Raw genomic sequence first — 16,616 nt, forward strand, 5'->3', positions numbered from 1 at the left:
TCGATTTTTTTCGTGACATTTCTATTTTAGACACCGTTTCTATTTTTGCGACACATGTTTAGCTTGCGCCGCATGTTTTGCGAAGGCACGGTGTAAGGCACTTGACCAGCCAGTGCACACAGCTGCCTCCTGACCAATCAGAGCACCCCAGGCCAACCGGTCGATCAAGAGAGCACATCAGCTTTCAGATTAATCAGCGCACGTACGGCCCATGAAGAGCACATCAGCTTTCAGATTAATAAGCGCACGTACGGCCACCTGACCAACCAGAGGACCCAGGGTTCAACTGACCAGTCAGAGCACACAAGGCAACCTGACCGATCATAGCACCCTAGCTTTGTGACATTTCTATTTTAGACAACGTTTCTATTTTTGCGACACATGTTTAGCTTGTGTCGCATGTTTTGCGTGCACTTCACATTTTTTATTTTTTTCGTGACATTTCTATTTTAGACACCGTTTCTATTTTTGCGACACATGTTTAGCTTGTGTCGCATGTTTTGCGTGCACTTCGAATTTTCGATTTTTTTCGTGACATTTAGATTTTAGACACCGTTTCTATTTCTGCGACACATGATTAGCTTGTGTCGCATGTTTTGGTGCACACTTCACATTTTCGTTTTTTTTCGTGACATTTCTATTTTAGACACCGTTTCTATTTTTGCGACACATGTTTAGCTTGTGTCGCATGTTTTGGTGCACACTTCACATTTTCGATTTTTTTTTCGTGACATTTCTATTTTAGACACCGTTTCTATTTTTGCGACACATGTTTAGCTTGCGTCGCATGTTTTGCGAAGGCACGGTGTAAGGCACTTGACCAGCCAGTGCACACAGCTGCCTCCTGACCAATCAGAGCACCCCAGGCCAACCGGTCGATCAAGAGAGCACATCAGCTATCAGATTAATCAGCGCACGTACGGCCCATGAAGAGCACATCAGCTTTCAGATTAATAAGCGCACGTACGGCCACCTGACCAACCAGAGGACCCAGGGTCCAACTGACCAGTCAGAGCACACAAGGCAACCTGACCGATCATAGCACCCTAGCTTTGTGACATTTCTATTTTACACACCGTATCTATTTTTGCGACACATGTTTAGCTTGTGTCGCATGTTTTGCGTGCACTTCACATTTTTTATTTTTTTCGTGACATTTCTATTTTAGACACCGTTTCTATTTTTGGCGACACATGTTTAGCTTGTGTCGCATGTTTTGCGTGCACTTCGAATTTTCGATTTTTTTCGTGACATTTAGATTTTAGACACCGTTTCTATTTCTGCGACACATGATTAGCTTGCGTCACATGTTTTGGTGCACACTTCACATTTTCGTTTTTTTTCGTGACATTTCTATTTTAGACACCGTTTCTATTTTTGCGACACATGTTTAGCTTGTGTCGCATGTTTTGGTGCACACTTCACATTTTCGATTTTTTTTCGTGACATTTCTATTTTAGACACCGTTTCTATTTTTGCGACACATGTTTAGCTTGCGTCGCATGTTTTGCGAAGGCACGGTGTAAGGCACTTGACCAGCCAGTGCACACAGCTGCCTCCTGACCAATCAGAGCACCCCAGGCCAACCGGTCGATCAAGAGAGCACATCAGCTATCAGATTAATCAGCGCACGTACGGCCCATGAAGAGCACATCAGCTTTCAGATTAATAAGCGCACGTACGGCCACCTGACCAACCAGAGGACCCAGGGTCCAACTGACCAGTCAGAGCACACAAGGCAACCTGACCGATCATAGCACCCTAGCTTTGTGACATTTCTATTTTACACACCGTTTCTATTTTTGCGACACATGTTTAGCTTGTGTCGCATGTTTTGCGTGCACTTCACATTTTTTATTTTTTTCGTGACATTTCTATTTTAGACACCGTTTATATTTTTGTGACACATGTTTAGCTTGTGTCGCATGTTTTGCATGCACTTCGAATTTTCGATTTTTTTCGTGACATTTAGATTTTAGACACCGTTTCTATTTCTGCGACACATGATTAGCTTGCGTCGCATGTTTTTTTGCACACTTCACATTTTCGATTTTTTTCGTGACATTTCTATTTTAGACACCGTTTCTATTTTTGCGACACATGTTTAGCTTGTGTCGCATGTTTTGGTGCACACTTCACATTTTCGATTTTTTTCGTGACATTTCTATTTTAGACACCGTTTCTATTTTTGCGACACATGTTTAGCTTGCGTCGCATGTTTTGCGAAGGCACGGTGTAAGGCACTTGACCAGCCAGTGCACACAGCTGCCTCCTGACCAATCAGAGCACCCCAGGCCAACCGGTCGATCAAGAGAGCACATCAGCTTTCAGATTAATCAGCGCACGTACGGCCCATGAAGAGCACATCAGCTTTCAGATTAATAAGCGCACGTACGGCCACCTGACCAACCAGAGGACCCAGGGTCCAACTGACCAGTCAGAGCACACAAGGCAACCTGACCGATCATAGCACCCTAGCTTTGTTACATTTCTATTTTACACACCGTTTCTATTTTTGCGACACATGTTTAGCTTGTGTCGCATGTTTTGCGTGCACTTCACATATTTGATTTTTTTCGTGACATTTAGGTTTTAGACACCGTTTCTATTTCTGCGACACATGTTTAGCTTGTGTCGCATGTTTTGCGTGCACACTTCACATTTTAGATTTTTTTCATGACATTTCTATTTTAGACACCGTTTCTATTTTTGCGACACATGTTTAGCTTGTGTCGCATGTTTTGCGTGCACTTCACATTTTTTATTTTTTTCGTGACATTTCTATTTTAGACACCGTTTCTATTTTTGCGACACATGTTTAGCTTGTGTCGCATGTTTTGCGTGCACACTTCACATTTTAGATTTTTTTCGTGACATTTCTATTTTAGACAACGTTTCTATTTCTGCGACACATGATTAGCTTGCGTCGCATGTTTTTGTGCACACTTCACATTTTAGATTTTTTTCGTGACATTTCTATTTTAGACACCGTTTCTATTTTTGCGACACATGTTTAGCTTGTGTCGCATGTTTTGCGTGCACTTCGAATTTTCGATTTTTTTTGTGGCATTTAGATTTTAGACACCGTTTCTATTTATGCGACACATGATTAGCTTGCGTCGCATGTTTTTGTGCACACTTCACATTTTCGATTTTTTTCGTGACATTTCTATTTTAGACACTGTTTCTATTTTTGCGACACATGTTTAGCTTGTGTCGCATGTTTTGCGTGCACTTCACATTTTTTATTTTTTTCGTGACATTTCTATTTTAGACACCGTTTCTATTTTTGCGACACATGTTTAGCTTGTGTCGCATGTTTTGCGTGCACTTCGAATTTTCGATTTTTTTCGTGACATTTAGATTTTAGACACCGTTTCTATTTCTGCGACACATGATTAGCTTGCGTCGCATGTTTTGGTGCACACTTCACATTTTCGTTTTTTTTCGTGACATTTCTATTTTAGACACCGTTTCTATTTTTGCGACACATGTTTAGCTTGTGTCGCATGTTTTGGTGCACACTTCACATTTTCGATTTTTTTTGTGACATTTCTATTTTAGACAACGTTTCTATTTTTGCGACACATGTTTAGCTTGCGTCGCATGTTTTGCGAAGGCACGGTGTAAGGCACTTGACCAGCCAGTGCACACAGCTGCCTCCTGACCAATCAGAGCACCCCAGGCCAACCGGTCGATCAAGAGAGCACATCAGCTATCAGATTAATCAGCGCACGTACGGCCCATGAAGAGCACATCAGCTTTCAGATTAATAAGCGCACGTACGGCCACCTGACCAACCAGAGGACCCAGGGTCCAACTGACCAGTCAGAGCACACAAGGCAACCTGACCGATCATAGCACCCTAGCTTTGTTACATTTCTATTTTACACACCGTTTCTATTTTTGCGACACATGTTTAGCTTGTGTCGCATGTTTTGCGTGCACTTCACATATTTGATTTTTTTCGTGACATTTAGGTTTTAGACCCCGTTTCTATTTCTGCGACACATGTTTAGCTTGTGTCGCATGTTTTGCGTGCACACTTCACATTTTAGGTTTTTTTCATGACATTTCTATTTTAGACACCGTTTCTATTTTTGCGACACATGTTTAGCTTGTGTCGCATGTTTTGCGTGCACTTCGAATTTTCGATTTTTTTCGTGACATTTAGATTTTAGACACCGTTTCTATTTCTGCGACACATGATTAGCTTGCGTCGCATGTTTTTGTGCACACTTCACATTTTCGATTTTTTTCGTGACATTTCTATTTTAGACACCGTTTCTATTTCTGCGACACATGATTAGCTTGCGTCGCATGTTTTTGTGCACACTTCACATTTTCGATTTTTTTCGTGACATTTCTATTTTAGACACCGTTTCTATTTTTGCGACACATGTTTAGCTTGCGTCGCATGTTTTGCGAAGGCACGGTGTAAGGCACTTGACCAGCCAGTGCACACAGCTGCCTCCTGACCAATCAGAGCACCCCAGGCCAACCGGTCGATCAAGAGAGCACATCAGCTTTCAGATTAATCAGCGCACGTACGGCCCATGAAGAGCACATCAGCTTTCAGATTAATAAGCGCACGTACGGCCACCTGACCAACCAGAGGACCCAGGGTCCAACTGACCAGTCAGAGCACACAAGGCAACCTGACCGATCATAGCACCCTAGCTTTGTGACATTTCTATTTTACACACCGTTTCTATTTTTGCGACACATGTTTAGCTTGTGTCGCATGTTTTGCGTGCACTTCACATATTTGATTTTTTTGTGACATTTAGGTTTTAGACACCGTTTCTATTTCTGCGACACATGTTTAGCTTGTGTCGCATGTTTTGCGTGCACACTTCACATTTTAGATTTTTTTCGTGACATTTCTATTTTAGACACCGTTTCTATTTTTGCGACACATGTTTAGCTTGTGTCGCATGTTTTGCGTGCACTTCGAATTTTCGATTTTTTTCGTGACATTTAGATTTTAGACACCGTTTCTATTTCTGCGACACATGATTAGCTTGCGTCGCATGTTTTTGTGCACACTTCACATTTTCGATTTTTTTCGTGACATTTCTATTTTAGACACCGTTTCTATTTTTGCGACACATGTTTAGCTTGTGTCGCATGTTTTGGTGCACACTTCACATTTTCGATTTTTTTCGTGACATTTCTATTTTAGACACTGTTTCTATTTTTGCGACACATGTTTAGCTTGTGTTGCATGTTTTGCGTGCACTTCACATTTTTTATTTTTTTCGTGACATTTCTATTTTAGACACCGTTTCTATTTTTGCGACACATGTTTAGCTTGTGTCGCATGTTTTGCGTGCACTTCGAATTTTCGATTTTTTTCGTGACATTTAGATTTTAGACACCGTTTCTATTTTTGCGACACATGTTTAGCTTGCGTCGCATGTTTTGCGAAGGCACGGTGTAAGGCACTTGACCAGCCAGTGCACACAGCTGCCTCCTGACCAATCAGAGCACCCCAGGCCAACCGGTCGATCAAGAGAGCACATCAGCTTTCAGATTAATCAGCGCACGTACGGCCCATGAAGAGCACATCAGCTTTCAGATTAATAAGCGCACGTACGGCCACCTGACCAACCAGAGGACCCAGGGTCCAACTGACCAGTCAGAGCACACAAGGCAACCTGACCGATCATAGCACCCTAGCTTTGTGACATTTCTATTTTACACACCGTTTCTATTTTTGCGACACATGTTTAGCTTGTGTCGCATGTTTTGCGTGCACTTCACATATTTGATTTTTTTCGTGACATTTAGGTTTTAGACACCGTTTCTATTTCTGCGACACATGTTTAGCTTGTGTCGCATGTTTTGCGTGCACACTTCACATTTTAGATTTTTTTCTTGACATTTCTATTTTAGACAACGTTTCTATTTTTGCGACACATGTTTAGCTTGTGTCGCATGTTTTGCGTGCACTTCGAATTTTCGATTTTTTTCGTGACATTTACATTTTAGACACCGTTTCTATTTCTGCGACACATGATTAGCTTGCGTCGCATGTTTTGGTGCACACTTCACATTTTCGTTTTTTTTTCGTGACATTTCTATTTTAGACACCGTTTCTATTTTTGCGACACATGTTTAGCTTGTGTCGCATGTTTTGGTGCACACTTCACATTTTCGATTTTTTTTTGTGACATTTCTATTTTAGACACCGTTTCTATTTTTGCGACACATGTTTAGCTTGCGTCGCATGTTTTGCGAAGGCACGGTGTAAGGCACTTGACCAGCCAGTGCACACAGCTGCCTCCTGACCAATCAGAGCACCCCAGGCCAACCGGTCGATCAAGAGAGCACATCAGCTATCAGATTAATCAGCGCACGTACGGCCCATGAAGAGCACATCAGCTTTCAGATTAATAAGCGCACGTACGGCCACCTGACCAACCAGAGGACCCAGGGTCCAACTGACCAGTCAGAGCACACAAGGCAACCTGACCGATCATAGCACCCTAGCTTTGTGACATTTCTATTTTACACACCGTTTCTATTTTTGCGACACATGTTTAGCTTGTGTCGCATGTTTTGCGTGCACTTCACATATTTGATTTTTTTCGTGACATTTAGGTTTTAGACACCGTTTCTATTTCTGCGACACATGTTTAGCTTGTGTCGCATGTTTTGCGTGCACACTTCACATTTTAGATTTTTTTCGTGACATTTCTATTTTAGACACCGTTTCTATTTTTGCGACACATGTTTAGCTTGTGTCGCATGTTTTGCGTGCACTTCACATTTTTTATTTTTTTCGTGACATTTCTATTTTAGACACCGTTTCTATTTTTGCGACACATGTTTAGCTTGTGTCGCATGTTTTGCGTGCACTTCGAATTTTCGATTTTTTTCGTGACATTTAGATTTTAGACACCGTTTCTATTTCTGCGACACATGATTAGCTTGCGTCGCATGTTTTTGTGTACACTTTACATTTTCTATTTTTTTCGTGACATTTCTATTTTAGACACCGTTTCTATTTTTGCGACACATGTTTAGCTTGTGTCGCATGTTTTGGTGCACACTTCACATTTTCGATTTTTTTCGTGACATTTCTATTTTAGACACCGTTTCTATTTTTGCGACACATGTTTAGCTTGCGTCGCATGTTTTGCGAAGGCACGGTGTAAGGCACTTGACCAGCCAGTGCACACAGCTGCCTCCTGACCAATCAGAGCACCCCAGGCCAACCGGTCGATCAAGAGAGCACATCAGCTTTCAGATTAATCAGCGCACGTACGGCCCATGAAGAGCACATCAGCTTTCAGATTAATAAGCGCACGTACGGCCACCTGACCAACCAGAGGACCCAGGGTCCAACTGACCAGTCAGAGCACACAAGGCAACCTGACCGATCATAGCACCCTAGCTTTGTGACATTTCTATTTTAGACAACGTTTCTATTTTTGCGACACATGTTTAGCTTGTGTCGCATGTTTTGCGTGCACTTCACATTTTTTATTTTTTTCGTGACATTTCTATTTTAGACACCGTTTCAATTTTTGCGACACATGTTTAGCTTGTGTCGCATGTTTTGCGTGCACTTCGAATTTTCGATTTTTTTCGTGACATTTAGATTTTAGACACCGTTTCTATTTCTGCGACACATGATTAGCTTGCGTCACATGTTTTGGTGCACACTTCACATTTTCGTTTTTTTTCCTGACATTTCTATTTTAGACACCGTTTCTATTTTTGCGACACATGTTTAGCTTGTGTCGCATGTTTTGGTGCACACTTCACATTTTCGATTTTTTTTCGTGACATTTCTATTTTAGACACCGTTTCTATTTTTGCGACACATGTTTAGCTTGCGTCGCATGTTTTGCGAAGGCACGGTGTAAGGCACTTGACCAGCCAGTGCACACAGCTGCCTCCTGACCAATCAGAGCACCCCAGGCCAACCGGTCGATCAAGAGAGCACATCAGCTATCAGATTAATCAGCGCACGTACGGCCCATGAAGAGCACATCAGCTTTCAGATTAATAAGCGCACGTACGGCCACCTGACCAACCAGAGGACCCAGGGTCCAACTGACCAGTCAGAGCACACAAGGCAACCTGACCGATCATAGCACCCTAGCTTTGTGACATTTCTATTTTACACACCGTTTCTATTTTTGCGACACATGTTTAGCTTGTGTCGCATGTTTTGCGTGCACTTCACATATTTGATTTTTTCGTGACATTTAGGTTTTAGACACCGTTTCTATTTCTGCGACACATGTTTAGCTTGTGTCGCATGTTTTGCGTGCACACTTCACATTTTAGATTTTTTTCTTGACATTTCTATTTTAGACAACGTTTCTATTTTTGCGACACATGTTTAGCTTGTGTCGCATGTTTTGCGTGCACTTCGAATTTTCGATTTTTTTCGTGACATTTACATTTTAGACACCGTTTCTATTTCTGCGACACATGATTAGCTTGCGTCGCATGTTTTGGTGCACACTTCACATTTTCGTTTTTTTTCGTGACATTTCTATTTTAGACACCGTTTCTATTTTTGCGACACATGTTTAGCTTGTGTCGCATGTTTTGGTGCACACTTCACATTTTCGATTTTTTTTTGTGACATTTCTATTTTAGACACCGTTTCTATTTTTGCGACACATGTTTAGCTTGCGTCGCATGTTTTGCGAAGGCACGGTGTAAGGCACTTGACCAGCCAGTGCACACAGCTGCCTCCTGACCAATCAGAGCACCCCAGGCCAACCGGTCGATCAAGAGAGCACATCAGCTATCAGATTAATCAGCGCACGTACGGCCCATGAAGAGCACATCAGCTTTCAGATTAATAAGCGCACGTACGGCCACCTGACCAACCAGAGGACCCAGGGTCCAACTGACCAGTCAGAGCACACAAGGCAACCTGACCGATCATAGCACCCTAGCTTTGTGACATTTCTATTTTACACACCGTTTCTATTTTTGCGACACATGTTTAGCTTGTGTCGCATGTTTTGCGTGCACTTCACATATTTGATTTTTTTCGTGACATTTAGGTTTTAGACACCGTTTCTATTTCTGCGACACATGTTTAGCTTGTGTCGCATGTTTTGCGTGCACACTTCACATTTTAGATTTTTTTCGTGACATTTCTATTTTAGACACCGTTTCTATTTTTGCGACACATGTTTAGCTTGTGTCGCATGTTTTGCGTGCACTTCACATTTTTTATTTTTTTCGTGACATTTCTATTTTAGACACCGTTTCTATTTTTGCGACACATGTTTAGCTTGTGTCGCATGTTTTGCGTGCACTTCGAATTTTCGATTTTTTTCGTGACATTTAGATTTTAGACACCGTTTCTATTTCTGCGACACATGATTAGCTTGCGTCGCATGTTTTTGTGCACACTTCACATTTTCGATTTTTTTCGTGACATTTCTATTTTAGACACCGTTTCTATTTTTGCGACACATGTTTAGCTTGTGTCGCATGTTTTGGTGCACACTTCACATTTTTGATTTTTTTCGTGACATTTCTATTTTAGACACCGTTTCTATTTTTGCGACACATGTTTAGCTTGCGTCGCATGTTTTGCGAAGGCACGGTGTAAGGCACTTGACCAGCCAGTGCACACAGCTGCCTCCTGACCAATCAGAGCACCCCAGGCCAACCGGTCGATCAAGAGAGCACATCAGCTTTCAGATTAATCAGCGCACGTACGGCCCATGAAGAGCACATCAGCTTTCAGATTAATAAGCGCACGTACGGCCACCTGACCAACCAGAGGACCCAGGGTCCAACTGACCAGTCAGAGCACACAAGGCAACCTGACCGATCATAGCACCCTAGCTTTGTGACATTTCTATTTTACACACCGTTTCTATTTTTGCGACACATGTTTAGCTTGTGTCGCATGTTTTGCGTGCACTTCACATATTTGATTTTTTTCGTGACATTTAGGTTTTAGACACCGTTTCTATTTCTGCGACACATGTTTAGCTTGTGTCGCATGTTTTGCGTGCACACTTCACATTTTAGATTTTTTTCGTGACATTTCTATTTTAGACAACGTTTCTATTTCTGCGACACATGATTAGCTTGCGTCGCATGTTTTTGTGCACACTTCACATTTTCAATTTTTTTCGTGACATTTCTATTTTAGACACCGTTTCTATTTTTGCGACACATGTTTAGCTTGTGTCGCATGTTTTGCGTGCACTTCGAATTTTCGATTTTTTTTGTGGCATTTAGATTTTAGACACCGTTTCTATTTCTGCGACACATGATTAGCTTGCGTCGCATGTTTTTGTGCACACTTCACATTTTCGATTTTTTTCGTGACATTTCTATTTTAGACACTGTTTCTATTTTTGCGACACATGTTTAGCTTGTGTCGCATGTTTTGCGTGCACTTCACATTTTTTATTTTTTTCGTGACATTTCTATTTTAGACACCGTTTCTATTTTTGCGACACATGTTTAGCTTGTGTCGCATGTTTTGCGTGCACTTCGAATTTTCGATTTTTTTCGTGACATTTAGATTTTAGACACCGTTTCTATTTTTGCGACACATGTTTAGCTTGCGTCGCATGTTTTGCGAAGGCACGGTGTAAGGCACTTGACCAGCCAGTGCACACAGCTGCCTCCTGACCAATCAGAGCACCCCAGGCCAACCGGTCGATCAAGAGAGCACATCAGCTTTCAGATTAATCAGCGCACGTACGGCCCATGAAGAGCACATCAGCTTTCAGATTAATAAGCGCACGTACGGCCACCTGACCAACCAGAGGACCCAGGGTCCAACTGACCAGTCAGAGCACACAAGGCAACCTGACCGATCATAGCACCCTAGCTTTGTGACATTTCTATTTTACACACCGTTTCTATTTTTGCGACACATGTTTAGCTTGTGTCGCATGTTTTGCGTGCACTTCACATATTTGATTTTTTTCGTGACATTTAGGTTTTAGACACCGTTTCTATTTCTGCGACACATGTTTAGCTTGTGTCGCATGTTTTGCGTGCACACTTCACATTTTAGATTTTTTTCTTGACATTTCTATTTTAGACAACGTTTCTATTTTTGCGACACATGTTTAGCTTGTGTCGCATGTTTTGCGTGCACTTCGAATTTTCGATTTTTTTCGTGACATTTACATTTTAGACACCGTTTCTATTTCTGCGACACATGATTAGCTTGCGTCGCATGTTTTGGTGCACACTTCACATTTTCGTTTTTTTTCGTGACATTTCTATTTTAGACACCGTTTCTATTTTTGCGACACATGTTTAGCTTGTGTCGCATGTTTTGGTGCACACTTCACATTTTCGATTTTTTTTGTGACATTTCTATTTTAGACACCGTTTCTATTTTTGCGACACATGTTTAGCTTGCGTCGCATGTTTTGCGAAGGCACGGTGTAAGGCACTTGACCAGCCAGTGCACACAGCTGCCTTCTGACCAATCAGAGCACCCCAGGCCAACCGGTCGATCAAGAGAGCACATCAGCTATCAGATTAATCAGCGCACGTACGGCCCATGAAGAGCACATCAGCTTTCAGATTAATAAGCGCACGTACGGCCACCTGACCAACCAGAGGACCCAGGGTCCAACTGACCAGTCAGAGCACACAAGGCAACCTGACCGATCATAGCACCCTAGCTTTGTGACATTTTTTATTTTACACACCGTTTCTATTTTTGCGACACATGTTTAGCTTGTGTCGCATGTTTTGCGTGCACTTCACATATTTGATTTTTTTCGTGACATTTAGGTTTTAGACACCGTTTCTATTTCTGCGACACATGTTTAGCTTGTGTCGCATGTTTTGCGTGCACACTTCACATTTTAGATTTTTTTCGTGACATTTCTATTTTAGACACCGTTTCTATTTTTGCGACACATGTTTAGCTTGTGTCGCATGTTTTGCGTGCACTTCACATTTTTTATTTTTTTCGTGACATTTCTATTTTAGACACCGTTTCTATTTTTGTGACACATGTTTAGCTTGTGTCGCATGTTTTGCGTGCACTTCGAATTTTCGATTTTTTTCGTGACATTTAGATTTTAGACACCGTTTCTATTTCTGCGACACATGATTAGCTTGCGTCGCATGTTTTTGTGCACACTTCACATTTTCGATTTTTTTCGTGACATTTCTATTTTAGACACCGTTTCTATTTTTGCGACACATGTTTAGCTTGCGTCGCATGTTTTGCGAAGGCACGGTGTAAGGCACTTGACCAGCCAGTGCACACAGCTGCCTCCTGACCAATCAGAGCACCCCAGGCCAACCGGTCGATCAAGAGAGCACATCAGCTTTCAGATTAATCAGCGCACGTACGGCCCATGAAGAGCACATCAGCTTTCAGATTAATAAGCGCACGTACGGCCACCTGACCAACCAGAGGACCCAGGGTCCAACTGACCAGTCAGAGCACACAAGGCAACCTGACCGATCATAGCACCCTAGCTTTGTGACATTTCTATTTTACACACCGTTTCTATTTTTGCGACACATGTTTAGCTTGTGTCGCATGTTTTGCGTGCACTTCACATATTTGATTTTTTTCGTGACATTTAGGTTTTAGACACCGTTTCTATTTCTGCGACACATGTTTAGCTTGTGTCGCATGTTTTGCGTGCACACTTCACATTTTAGATTTTTTTCTTGACATTTCTATTTTAGACAACGTTTCTATTTTTGCGACACATGTTTAGCTTGTGTCGCATGTTTTGCGTGCACTTCGAATTTTCGATTTTTTTCGTGACATTTACATTTTAGACACCGTTTCTATTTCTGCGACACATGATTAGCTTGCGTCGCATGTTTTGGTGCACACTTCACATTTTCGTTTTTTTTCGTGACATTTCTATTTTAGACACCGTTTCTATTTTTGCGACACATGTTTAGCTTGCGTCGCATGTTTTGCGAAGGCACGGTGTAAGGCACTTGACCAGCCAGTGCACACAGCTGCCTCCTGACCAATCAGAGCACCCCAGGCCAACCGGTCGATCAAGAGAGCACATCAGCTTTCAGATTAATCAGCGCACGTACGGCCCATGAAGAGCACATCAGCTTTCAGATTAATAAGCGCACGTACGGCCACCTGACCAACCAGAGGACCCAGGGTCCAACTGACCAGTCAGAGCACACAAGGCAACCTGACCGATCATAGCACCCTAGCTTTGTGACATTTCTATTTTACACACCGTTTCTATTTTTGCGACACATGTTTAGCTTGTGTCGCATGTTTTGCGTGCACTTCACATATTTGATTTTTTTCGTGACATTTAGGTTTTAGACACCGTTTCTATTTCTGCGACACATGTTTAGCTTGTGTCGCATGTTTTGCGTGCACACTTCACATTTTAGATTTTTTTCTTGACATTTCTATTTTAGACAACGTTTCTATTTTTGCGACACATGTTTAGCTTGTGTCGCATGTTTTGCGTGCACTTCGAATTTTCGATTTTTTTCGTGACATTTACATTTTAGACACCGTTTCTATTTCTGCGACACATGATTAGCTTGCGTCGCATGTTTTGGTGCACACTTCACATTTTCGTTTTTTTTCGTGACATTTCTATTTTAGACACCGTTTCTATTTTTGCGACACATGTTTAGCTTGTGTCGCATGTTTTGGTGCACACTTCACATTTTCGATTTTTTTTTTGTGACATTTCTATTTTAGACACCGTTTCTATTTTTGCGACACATGTTTAGCTTGCGTCGCATGTTTTGCGAAGGCACGGTGTAAGGCACTTGACCAGCCAGTGCACACAGCTGCCTCCTGACCAATCAGAGCACCCCAGGCCAACCGGTCGATCAAGAGAGCACATCAGCTATCAGATTAATCAGCGCACGTACGGCCCATGAAGAGCACATCAGCTTTCAGATTAATAAGCGCACGTACGGCCACCTGACCAACCAGAGGACCCAGGGTCCAACTGACCAGTCAGAGCACACAAGGCAACCTGACCGATCATAGCACCCTAGCTTTGTGACATTTCTATTTTACACACCGTTTCTATTTTTGCGACACATGTTTAGCTTGTGTCGCATGTTTTGCGTGCACACTTCACATTTTAGATTTTTTTCGTGACATTTCTATTTTAGACACCGTTTCTATTTTTGCGACACATGTTTAGCTTGTGTCGCATGTTTTGCGTGCACTTCACATTTTTTATTTTTTTCGTGACATTTCTATTTTAGACACCGTTTCTATTTTTGCGACACATGTTTAGCTTGTGTCGCATGTTTTGCGTGCACTTCGAATTTTCGATTTTTTTCGTGACATTTAGATTTTAGACACCGTTTCTATTTCTGCGACACATGATTAGCTTGCGTCGCATGTTTTTGTGTACACTTTACATTTTCTATTTTTTTCGTGACATTTCTATTTTAGACACCGTTTCTATTTTTGCGACACATGTTTAGCTTGTGTCGCATGTTTTGGTGCACACTTCACATTTTCGATTTTTTTCGTGACATTTCTATTTTAGACACCGTTTCTATTTTTGCGACACATGTTTAGCTTGCGTCGCATGTTTTGCGAAGGCACGGTGTAAGGCACTTGACCAGCCAGTGCACACAGCTGCCTCCTGACCAATCAGAGCACCCCAGGCCAACCGGTCGATCAAGAGAGCACATCAGCTTTCAGATTAATCAGCGCACGTACGGCCCATGAAGAGCACATCAGCTTTCAGATTAATAAGCACACGTACGGCCACCTGACCAACCAGAGGACCCAGGGTCCAACTGACCAGTCAGAGCACACAAGGCAACCTGACCGATCATAGCACCCTAGCTTTGTGACATTTCTATTTTAGACAACGTTTCTATTTTTGCGACACATGTTTAGCTTGTGTCGCATGTTTTGCGTGCACTTCACATTTTTTATTTTTTTCGTGACATTTCTATTTTAGACACCGTTTCAATTTTTGCGACACATGTTTAGCTTGTGTCGCATGTTTTGCGTGCACTTCGAATTTTCGATTTTTTTCGTGACATTTACATTTTAGACACCGTTTCTATTTCTGCGACACATGATTAGCTTGCGTCGCATGTTTTGGTGCACACTTCACATTTTCGTTTTTTTTCGTGACATTTCTATTTTAGACACCGTTTCTATTTTTGCGACACATGTTTAGCTTGTGTCGCATGTTTTGGTGCACACTTCACATTTTCGATTTTTTTTTGTGACATTTCTATTTTAGACACCGTTTCTATTTTTGCGACACATGTTTAGCTTGCGTCGCATGTTTTGCGAAGGCACGGTGTAAGGCACTTGACCAGCCAGTGCACACAGCTGCCTCCTGACCAATCAGAGCACCCCAGGCCAACCGGTCGATCAAGAGAGCACATCAGCTATCAGATTAATCAGCGCACGTACGGCCCATGAAGAGCACATCAGCTTTCAGATTAATAAGCGCACGTACGGCCACCTGACCAACCAGAGGACCCAGGGTCCAACTGACCAGTCAGAGCACACAAGGCAACCTGACCGATCATAGCACCCTAGCTTTGTGACATTTCTATTTTACACACCGTTTCTATTTTTGCGACACATGTTTAGCTTGTGTCGCATGTTTTGCGTGCACTTCACATATTTGATTTTTTTCGTGACATTTAGGTTTTAGACACCGTTTCTATTTCTGCGACACATGTTTAGCTTGTGTCGCATGTTTTGCGTGCACACTTCACATTTTAGATTTTTTTCGTGACATTTCTATTTTAGACACCGTTTCTATTTTTGCGACACATGTTTAGCTTGTGTCGCATGTTTTGCGTTCACTTCACATTTTTTATTTTTTTCGTGACATTTCTATTTTAGACACCGTTTCTATTTTTGCGACACATGTTTAGCTTGTGTCGCATGTTTTGCGTGCACTTCGAATTTTCGATTTTTTTCGTGACATTTAGATTTTAGACACCGTTTCTATTTCTGCGACACATGATTAGCTTGCGTCGCATGTTTTTGTGCACACTTTACATTTTCTATTTTTTTCGTGACATTTCTATTTTAGACACCGTTTCTATTTTTGCGACACATGTTTAGCTTGTGTCGCATGTTTTGGTGCACACTTCACATTTTCGATTTTTTTCGTGACATTTCTATTTTAGACACCGTTTCTATTTTTGCGACACATGTTTAGCTTGCGTCGCATGTTTTGCGAAGGCACGGTGTAAGGCACTTGACCAGCCAGTGCACACAGCTGCCTCCTGACCAATCAGAGCACCCCAGGCCAACCGGTCGATCAAGAGAGCACATCAGCTTTCAGATTAATCAGCGCACGTACGGCCCATGAAGAGCACATCAGCTTTCAGATTAATAAGCGCACGTACGGCCACCTGACCAACCAGAGGACCCAGGGTCCAACTGACCAGTCAGAGCACACAAGGCAACCTGACCGATCATAGCACCCTAGCTTTGTGACATTTCTATTTTAGACAACGTTTCTATTTTTGCGACACATGTTTAGCTTGTGTCGCATGTTTTGCGTGCACACTTCACATTTTAGATTTTTTTCGTGACATTTCTATTTTAGACAACGTTTCTATTTCTGCGACACATGATTAGCTTGCGTCGCATGTTTTTGTGCACACTTCACATTTTAGATTTTTTT

At 42.0% G+C, this 16,616-nt stretch overlaps 1 protein-coding gene and 3 long non-coding RNA genes across 4 annotated transcripts in view; 1 reads left to right on the plus strand and 3 right to left on the minus strand.

The window, feature by feature from the left end:
- Positions 1 to 16,616, minus strand: part of LOC147843646 (uncharacterized) — a 123,571-nt gene that overhangs the window by 87,489 nt on the left and 19,466 nt on the right. The gene's annotated exons all lie outside the window — the stretch shown is intronic.
- On the minus strand, positions 5,988 to 7,626 carry LOC147843659 (uncharacterized). The gene is made up of 4 exons (XR_015944666.1): positions 7,525 to 7,626; positions 7,057 to 7,433; positions 6,522 to 6,960; positions 5,988 to 6,199 (listed from the first exon to the last, which is right to left on the minus strand). It is a non-coding gene; the product is annotated as an uncharacterized LOC147843659 (long non-coding RNA).
- LOC148679700 (uncharacterized) lies at positions 9,511 to 12,467 on the plus strand. Its single transcript, XR_015944672.1, has 3 exons — positions 9,511 to 10,471; positions 10,565 to 11,088; positions 11,800 to 12,467. It is a non-coding gene; the product is annotated as an uncharacterized LOC148679700 (long non-coding RNA).
- Positions 11,672 to 16,595, minus strand: LOC147843660 (uncharacterized). The gene is made up of 6 exons (XR_015494257.2): positions 16,073 to 16,595; positions 15,005 to 15,976; positions 14,190 to 14,906; positions 13,704 to 13,999; positions 12,663 to 13,151; positions 11,672 to 12,472 (listed from the first exon to the last, which is right to left on the minus strand). It is a non-coding gene; the product is annotated as an uncharacterized LOC147843660 (long non-coding RNA).

Source organism: Danio rerio, chromosome 6 (genome assembly GCF_052040795.2).
Source record: "Danio rerio strain M-AB ecotype USA chromosome 6, GRCz13ab, whole genome shotgun sequence".
Taxonomy (NCBI): domain Eukaryota; kingdom Metazoa; phylum Chordata; class Actinopteri; order Cypriniformes; family Danionidae; genus Danio; species Danio rerio.